This window comes from Cryptomeria japonica, chromosome 4 (genome assembly GCF_030272615.1).
Source record: "Cryptomeria japonica chromosome 4, Sugi_1.0, whole genome shotgun sequence".
Lineage (NCBI taxonomy): Eukaryota > Viridiplantae > Streptophyta > Pinopsida > Cupressales > Cupressaceae > Cryptomeria > Cryptomeria japonica.
In genome coordinates, this window is record NC_081408.1 from 698,848,237 (window position 1) to 698,857,968 (window position 9,732).

General features: G+C 30.4%; 1 long non-coding RNA gene across 1 annotated transcript; it reads left to right on the forward strand.

The window, feature by feature from the left end:
• The first annotated feature begins 5,280 nt into the window (after positions 1-5,280).
• On the forward strand, positions 5,281-7,637 carry LOC131071670 (uncharacterized). Its single transcript, XR_009112576.2, has 4 exons — positions 5,281-5,527; positions 5,653-6,117; positions 6,268-6,348; positions 6,442-7,637. It is a non-coding gene; the product is annotated as an uncharacterized LOC131071670 (long non-coding RNA).
• Positions 7,638-9,732: the final 2,095 nt, after the last annotated feature.

Sequence of the window (9,732 nt, forward strand, 5' to 3'; positions counted from 1 at the left end):
TAGGATAATAATCGATTCCAACATTAGAAGCTATATTTACAACATAATTAATAACCACCATACGATGTTTCTAAATAAATGATTATTGAAAATACTTTAATTATGAATAGAGACCTATCTAGATCTTTGAATTATATATTTACGTATACTATATTATAAACATTGAGTCCAATGAATCTATTATGTATGTTTTTGAGCATTTGATTTAATATATGGAATAAGAGCACCATTAGATTGTATTAAAAATATATTGAATTTTTTAGACATCCTTATGGTCAATAGTTTGCATTTAGTTCATGGAGTGAATAGTGAATTAAACATAGTTGTTCATACTTTTTTTTACAAGATATGGAACTACTAATGACCTTAAATTTTTTCAGAATGGTCAGAAAAAATAAATGGGAATCACTCCTCGAACTACATGTGCAAGACATTCCCAACCAAGGAAATCACTTCTCAAGTGAAGACCTTGAATGGACACCTATTGGAGATAATAATACTGAGATAGACTTATGTGTTGCAATCCCTCTTGAAAGACTCCCTCATTTTATCAAAGGAGAAGGTTTGTTGGATGGTGCAAAAACACAATTTATATGCAAAATGCATAGAGAGGACAAATCAACAAACCCTACTAAGTACACTACCAAGATATACTCAAGGTTTGTCTAGATTTGATATACCTATTAACTATGTTATTTTTTATATTTTATTTTTGTTGTACCACTTAATATGATTTTTTTTTGTTTTTTTGTTTGTGTGTGTGTATAAATAGATATTGGTGTTCTTTTGGCCCCAAAGACAACAAAGGTAAACCCACAAATGAGAAAAGGATGTGAAATTTTACCCCAAAAAGGGGTTGTCGAGCCCACTTTCATGTTAAGGTCATGTATGGTAGACCACAAGTTGCAATAATTAGATATAATGAGTGGAGCCATTGTGATGCTAATCGTGAATTTTATCATGGGAGTAATGACCCTTCTGGTGACCCAAGAAGCAATTTTGCATCAAGGTTGTCAAATGAATGCAAATCTTATATTGAATCTTTATTACTAATGGGGGAGGGGATTGACACAATATGTGAACAAAAATACTTGGATCAAAGTTTGATCAAGTTGATGAATAAAAGAGATACATTTTTATTGAGAAAAGGTGTGTTGAATGCTTAGAAAAGAGTACGCTCTATTCGATCCCAAAATAATGAAGATGATGCAAAAAGTGTCAGCTTGTGGCATGCACAAGAGAAAGATAATTTTTTCTACTACAAAAGACCAGACAACATAGAAAATGATCCTTTTATCATAGGTATTCAAACACCATGGATGCAAGAAATGATGGTGAAACATTCTCACAACTCAATTATTGCAATGGATTCAACATTCTCAACAAATAAATATATATTTGTATATTTTAATTTAATCATTTATTTGATTTAATTAAATATCTTAATTTATCAATGGTGTACTTATGTGTAGTATCAATTATATACCTTGTTGATTTTTGATGAACAAGAGGCTAGTGTACCTATTGCATGGGCCATTTCCTCAAGAAATAAATTTGAGAATCTAAATGAGTGGCTAACAGAAGTTTACAAACGAGGGAAAAAGTGTAAAGAAGATTGGCATGTCAATGCATTCATGACAGATGATGCCAGTGCTAAGATTGAAGCCATCAGGTTTTGATTACCCTTACTTTCTATATATAAAGTAAATTCAACTTGTGATAATTGATTGATGTTTATTTTATAATATTATATTTTTAATAATTGATAACTCGGTAATTTCAATTTAACATTTTATTTTGTTACAATGTAATTTATCAATTTTTATAATTCAACTTGTAGATTATCTTTTGGTTGTCGAGTACTTCTATGTATCTGGCATGTGCGTAGAGCATGGCTAAAAAATGTGTACAGGTAAGTTAATAATTTAAAAAATTATGTAAAAAATTACACATGTTTTAAACCTAAAAATTGATATTGTTTTTTATAATCTGGGTATGTCAATAGTAAGGATGTTGGAGAAAAAATGTTTGATAGATTGGGTGATATAATGCATGCAATGAGTGATAATGAAGATAACATTGCTCGATTGATTAAAGAATTCATTGAGGAATTCAAAGAAGAGAATAAATTTATTGATTACTTTCAAAAAACTTGGTGTCATGATGAGGGTCATATTGGTAAGTTTGTAAAATTATTATTTTTTCTTTCTATATAATTGTATTATTTTTGTCATTTTTTGTATTTACTAAGACATCATTAACTTTGTTTGTATAGCAATGTGGGCAAAAAGCTTTCAAAATTTCTCTCATGCAAATCAGGAAACCAATGCTTCCATAGAGTCTTACCACTGCCACATGAAGAGTCATTATCTAAATGACCATGCTAAGAAATGCACAAAGAGAATGAATTGGCTTATCCATACACTTCTTCATAGGTTAGAGCCATTTTATAAAAACAAAAGATATTTGTAGCTATCTTGATTTTTAACTAACTTCAAAAAAGAAAGATATTATATGAGTGCATTAGAGAGGTCAAAAAGAATACCAGATATAGATTGTCATCCATATGATCTCCTCCCTAACACATACAAGATAAAAAGTCAATTTGTTCTAATGAAATGGTATCTTGTAAGAAAATTTGGATCAAATTTGCATGGATATGATTGTCAGTAGGCACAAAGGGGTAATACATGCAAACATGTGTTGAAGATTTCAGATCTCCTAAAGAGAAAGAAAATGAATGAGCATAAACAAGTTGTTGGTAAGTCTCATTTAACATTGAAGTATTTTATGTATATTTTTTTAATAGTTATTATATTTTTTCTTAAAACTAACTAAAATATTCTTAATGAATTACATATGTTACTCCATTTGTTAATGATGATGATAATGTCACAGGGAATTCTAGTTGTGAGAATAATAACATTGGTAATGTTGTGGTTCTTAAAATTAATTAATTCTTATTCTAGTTATAGATTGTTGCATTCCTTTTGCAAATCAAGATATGACTGTTGTTGCCACTAGTGAAGACCTAAAAACAGGTAATTTCAATATCACCATTTTATTAATAAATTATTTTTTTTCACTTTTTTTTTGATATTATAATTTTAATGTCTATTATAGAGCTTGGAAATCATCTGATACCTCCAATGATAAGTTCCAAAATTCAGTTAATTATATACATTCACTACTCCAAGATTTACCAAGCAAAGATGATGAAAACTTTATTGTTAGTCTATGTGTGGAGAGATTTAAAAATGATCTCCAAACATATCTTGGTTCATCTTCCAAATTTACATCGATCCATGGCTCAGAGAATATGCCTATGAAAAGACTATCAACATGGTTTAGTCCAAGCAAAATGCACAAACGTCATTCTATTCATCAAAGAAGAAACACAATTCGTCAAGGCTTAAATGAAAGAGTTGAGGGGCATGAAAAATTCCAGTTTCCGTATACAAGTGGTAGAAAAAAAAGGATAAAAGGTCTTCAATCATTTAGGAATAGCAATAGTCAATGAAACTATTAATATCAAGTAACAACGTTGTGAGTACATGCTTTCAACATTATTTTAGTACTTTTACATAGCAATAATTCTTTCTTTTATTTTATATGTTAATAATATGTCATTATAGCTTTCGATGAAGGAAAAAATGCTCGACGCCAGTTGCCCTTCTCTATTGATCTAAATCAAACAACAATAGATGAAGTACAAATTATAGATGGTAATTTTTTTAACTATTTAAAGTGTTCCATAATTATATGAAATATTTATTAGTTCCTATTTTTAACCAATTTTTTTTTATATATTTGATCAAATAAATAATAGGTTCAATTTTTGAAACTCAACCATCAGCACTTAGAGTTATCCCCACTCAGATATTTCAACTAGCTATTCCAGGTAAATAAGAACACTAAAGTTATTTAGATTAACTATACATATTTTACTCTTACACTTGACTCTTTATCTATGTCAATTTATCAAATGCATGTATGGTTGCAACTTTACATGATCAACAAAGCACTGGAGGACATAGGTTGCCATTTTGTATTGATCTTAACCAAACACCAACAATAATGGATGCAACGCAAATTGGAGATGGTAAAAAAAATATGAACTGATTTTTTAAAAAATTGAATTTTTGAATTTTGAATTGATTTAATAATTCAATTTTGTAATTTACAAGTTCTGACAAGATTCTAATGGAGGATCATGATCAACACCATTGTAGATAACATGATCGAGACTCTTATGGATAATCAATACAATTTCTTGCACTTACATATTTTGGTAGTTTGTTAAGTATCTAATGTTAGATTTAATGTTTGGGGATAAAAGGTATTGTTTTAATGTGTGAGTTCAATTACCTTCCCTTTTCACAATGGGATCATGGAGGGAGTTGCTTGCATATTCAAGAGAGAGACATCATTTATGTAAGATACTTTTGAGTTACATATTATTTGTAAAAATTTGGTTCAATTATCAATTACACGTTTATATCTATGATACTTTTGAGTTACATATTATGCATAAAAATTTGGTTCAATTGACCAATTATACATAACATAATTTATACATACTATAAATGATTTGATATTTGATAAGTATGCAATCAAATTTATGTTATTGACATCCATATTTAGTCCACTAAGAATCTATATAATATTAAGCAATATTATATTTAATTTTATTAGCTTTATAGAAAAATGGGTAATCTGTATTTTGATAAATTTTATTTTTTCACATATCTTTATATTTAATATTTAAAATATATCATTTAGTTATATTCTAATAACATTTAAACGAATTAAATTATATTTTATTTAGATTAATTTTTAAGTTTATATTTTAAAATCTTAAATTTTTATTTTTTTAACTATGTAAGTTATATTTATAGATATTATATATTCTTTAAAATTATGTTTAAAATATATATTTTTTAAATAGAATAATTTTTACACTTAAGCCGCAAATTTCCTTTCTGAGCGGCAAATTTTAAATTATATGCATGCGTTTATCCACGAAAAGCGGCTATACATCAGGACCAAAAAAACAATTAACCTCCAGTTATCCCCCATAAGAAGTTATTTATGAGGGCAAAAATAAATTATTAACCTGCAGTTATCCATGGCATATCATGGCCATCATGTATGATGAGTGCGATTGCTGTCGGCATGTGATGATCAATAGTACAATGTGAGACGTTGCCAAGTCTCACTGCCGTTAACTCAAACTTACTCTAATTCTCTTTATATAGATATTCTCTATTTTGAATTGTATTGAACAGAAACACCTCTAGAAATATTGGCGCCGACATCAATTTGAAAGAAGAGAGAGCAAGAAAAAATAGAGATACACAGATTTAGCTGTCTCTAGTTTTTCTTCTCTACTCTTCTCTCAATTACGATGGCGAAACAGCTCTGTATTATGCCGCTCAAGCAGAAAATGGTGATGATGCGAATCCGATGAACACAGAAGCCTGCTTTTGTTTGCTTCTACTAAAAGGCAGTCAAGTGTGGATAACAGGTCGAGTCTACTAAAAACCGACTTCTCCATTTACCTTAGCTGCTTTATCTACACAGAATTTTATTGCATGCAACTTATTACATACATGATTAACTGCTCTGATTGTGTTGTGGTATTCTAAGCAGTACTCAATGCTTTCTTGATCAATCGGCAAAATTTTTGCCCCTGAGATTGATGGAAGGCGGGCGAAAGTTTTTGTCGACCCTTTTGGCGGTGCTGGATCAGGGAGAAATTGAGAAGGATTTTCGATTCACAGATTCCAGAGGAGCTGCGGAAACAGAGTGGGTGTGTGTATGAGGCCTCTGTATTATGAAGAAATTGGAATCCGATGAACACAAAAGCCTGCTTTTGTTTGCTTCTGCTGTTGGTATCGGTTCTGCAGAAAAATGTTTAAGCTCCAATTCTAATATCAAGAAATTTCTTGAGAGCACAAGTGGTGAAATAATGCAAGTACCAAGGGCGGAGAATTTGCTTAGGGTTGCAGCATCGTTAGGCAACGCAGATATGACGAGGGAGCAAGCATGGATCTCATTCGAAGTGAGAAATGGATAGCCGGTCTCTCACCAGAGAGAAAAAAAATGTCGAAGATGGTATGCTTACTTACACCTTTTACTTTCGTTTCTTTTCCTCGTCAAATGACGTGTGCAGCTCTTGTTAAATTCTTAGCTGTTTTCTTGTTATTTCTTGTTATTTTTCATCGTTAGGCAGCTCTTGTTTTCTTCTTGTTTTTTGTTTTACAGTTGGCAAGATGCCTCCTGCATTCAAGGATAGTAGTCTTTGTTGACAATCTTGATCGTTGCCAAGAAAATGTGATTCTGCAGGTATAACATTTTGCAATAACACGTTTATTTACAAGTGTTCACATATATTAATCTTTCGTCCTCTAAATTTCTTAAATACTTGTTAAATGTCAGATACTTTCAGGAGTGAATCTGGTTTTGGCTGTTTGCAAAATCAACGTAATTTTGGGATGGACAAGAGAATGATGGAGGGGCGCGGTTAATTTAGTTCTAAAATTGTGATGTATTACAATGCATAATTTGTCTGTTATGTAGATAGAAAAATTGTAAAATAGGTGCAGAATGATTGTGGGACTCAACAGAAAGCCCTGTGTGCACTGTTATATAATACAAAGATTATTTTGATGTATAACAATACAATTTGAACGTTTTTGAAGCCAAAATAGCTAAGGGATGATCCAGGGCAATAATTAAAAAGGTACGGTAACAAGAAGAAGAGCAAACCTAATAAGTCCAACCTCTGGCAGAATCTGGAGCTAAACAAGAAAGAACCTAGTATTTCAGGTGAAAATATTCTTCTTAAGCTGAACAGAAACTAGTATATTCAGGGTGTACGTCTACCTCTAGTGATGAATTTAATGCTGCCCTTATATTCACATAATTCTGAATCTTTTTAATTCAAAATGATTGTTAGCAAAAATTTCTGGAATTAAAGAAACAAAGATTCAGATAGCGGATCCAAATTAAAGAAACAAAGATAGCAAAATGATTGTTAGCAAATGGTTATGCTAACAAAGTTTTGGGAATTAAAGATTTTGCTATGTGAATTTTTGTTTCGGGAATTAAAGAAACAAAGATTATGGTACAAAGATTCAGATAGCAGTATATTGATGAGAAGTGGCCGCCCACAAAAAAAAACGAAGACACCAATGAGGAAGTGGACAAGACAAGTTGCAACTTGGCTGAGAAGAAGATGAGAACAATCTCCCACGAGGATGATACTAAGAGAGAAGAATATCACAAGGAAGTGGAAAGAGAGCTTTTGAAAGGAGAAATAGAGAAGAAACAACGGTTTTCCCTAAAAAGAAAAGGGCTTCAGAGGTACAAGAAGCTGAAGTTAGAGATAAGAGACGTTTTACCACGAGGAGGAAGTGAAGGATATGCTGAAAACAATCTTGAAAGAAACTTTGAAAGAGGAAAGAGAAAGAGAAAGACAGCTAAGGGAAGTTTCAACTTCATGTGAGGAAGAAAACAAAGGAGATGAAGAAAACAATGAGATAGAAGAAAATAGTTACCGTTTGGTGTCGAGGAATTGTAGACGAGATTTTGAGTTTCAGTTTGCTATCAAAATAGTTACGGTTTGGTATCGAGCAAATTTATATGAGGATTGTTGGGTCTTACGTACCTATAAATATGTATCATTGTTTGTTTTTCATAAATAATATGAGTCTATTGGAGATAATATTTATTTATGGTATGTATCTAAAATACTTTAATTCGGGGAATATTTCAAGGTATCTTTTCTTTTATGTCTAGATTTCTTTCTTAAGAGATTTTTTTTCATTAACTTTTTTATTATTATTATTTTTTTAACCATTCTATCTTTTTATTATAGTCTATTCTAAATTGTTTTAGAATTATGTATGAAATTTATTAATACAAATCATTTTATCAATATTGAGGAAAAAAGAAAAAATATAATATGGTGAGATGTCTCTTGTGAATTTTTTTCTAACACTTCAATACTATTTTATGATAGTGAAAAACTATCAACAAGCCTTGGGAAAGGGCAAGAAGATTGGTATTAAAGAGATATGAGGAATTTTTCCAATAACTTTGTACTATGAAAGGTGAAGTCAAAGTATGTTTTATTTAGAAGCATATATATAAAAATTTAGGGAATGTATGAATCTACTCAAGTACAAGATTGTAGAATATAGTATATTAGTTTCACTAGAACTAATCCTTCATTTTAGAATTTATTAAAAGAAAATAAAAATGAACTAGAAAGACAGTAAAGACATAAATATTTGGTAACACTAGTGAATTTTGCAATATTTTGAGAGAAATGTTCTAACTAAAATCAAATTAAACTTCATTAAATATTAATCAACACACTTTCTTTTTTACAACTTACCTTGTTTAAGGGCTCACATGAAAATTTAACTAATCGATGGAAGCAATTTGTCAAAGGAAATTTCCTTGGAAAATAGAGGAAAATAAGAACAAAAGACATGAAGAATCTCTACTATCGATCAATCATTTTATCTCTATTCAACCACACCTAAACTAAAACGTTGCCCAGGAAGAATCTTCACTACTTACCACTCTCGATGAAGTGGAATCAACTAGATTGGTAACGACAAAATCGGTAAGTTGTAGGGTCTTTCTTTTGATTTTACCTCTATCAAAATCCAATTGAAACATGCATTTATTGAAGTAGGTCACGATATTATAGATTTCTCACATCAATGATGTTCACAATTTCACCATTTACTCCCACTAGGTCACATCATTTAGAAATTCCACACAATAGATAATAATGATAATGGTACATGCACACTAACTTTCTAGATGTGAAGGAGGAGGCCCCACACTTGCCTCCCACTTTTTAAAACTCCCTTAAAAAAAATTAGTAATATTTTTAAGAGATAGAAAGATTTCTATTTGAAGGGCTGACTAAACTTTCCAAAGCCTTTGCAATTCAAATTACAGAATACAATTTGTTTACCACTCATGTACATAGTTAATTGAATCAATGAAAGATGTTTAATAATTTAATAAGGTCAAAGAAGTTTGTATAACCCAGGCACAACACAATCTTTATTAGATATAGGGAATTAAAATCTTATAAAGTTTGTAATCAATTTTTTAGATCAGATCATTGATAGTGAATTTTGATAAGAAAAGAAGTAGTTTTTCTTAGTCTTGCCTCCTAAAGCATGGAGCTTAAGTTGTTAATTTAAAACATGTCTTTATAACTACTATAAATATCACTTTACTCTAAGCACTTCATAATGACCATTTTCACCTCACCTTTGTGGAAAAATAAGCATATTATTATTTGCCACTTGACTTTAGTTATTAGTCATCTACCAATTTCGCATCTAGGATGTTGTAAACTAGTCTCTGATTTGGCTACCAATAAGTTTTTTTTCACTTAGTATCCACTCTTATGCAAGCATACTATTTTTTGAATGTTGAAGTTTCATTTCATTGGGATTGTTAGAGTTATCTTGTATTAGCTAATAATTATTTATTTAATTATTAGTCTATTATACTCTACGCTTAAGATAAACTTAGGCATTTAATAATATGGTAGGTATTTAATAATTATTGTAATTATCAAATACACTTTATCCCTTTAGGGTTTCCTCACGGTTGCACATATTTAGGGTTGCACACCTTTAGGGTTGCTAATATCCTAAACTTAGGCATTTAATAATATGGTAGGTATTTAATAAT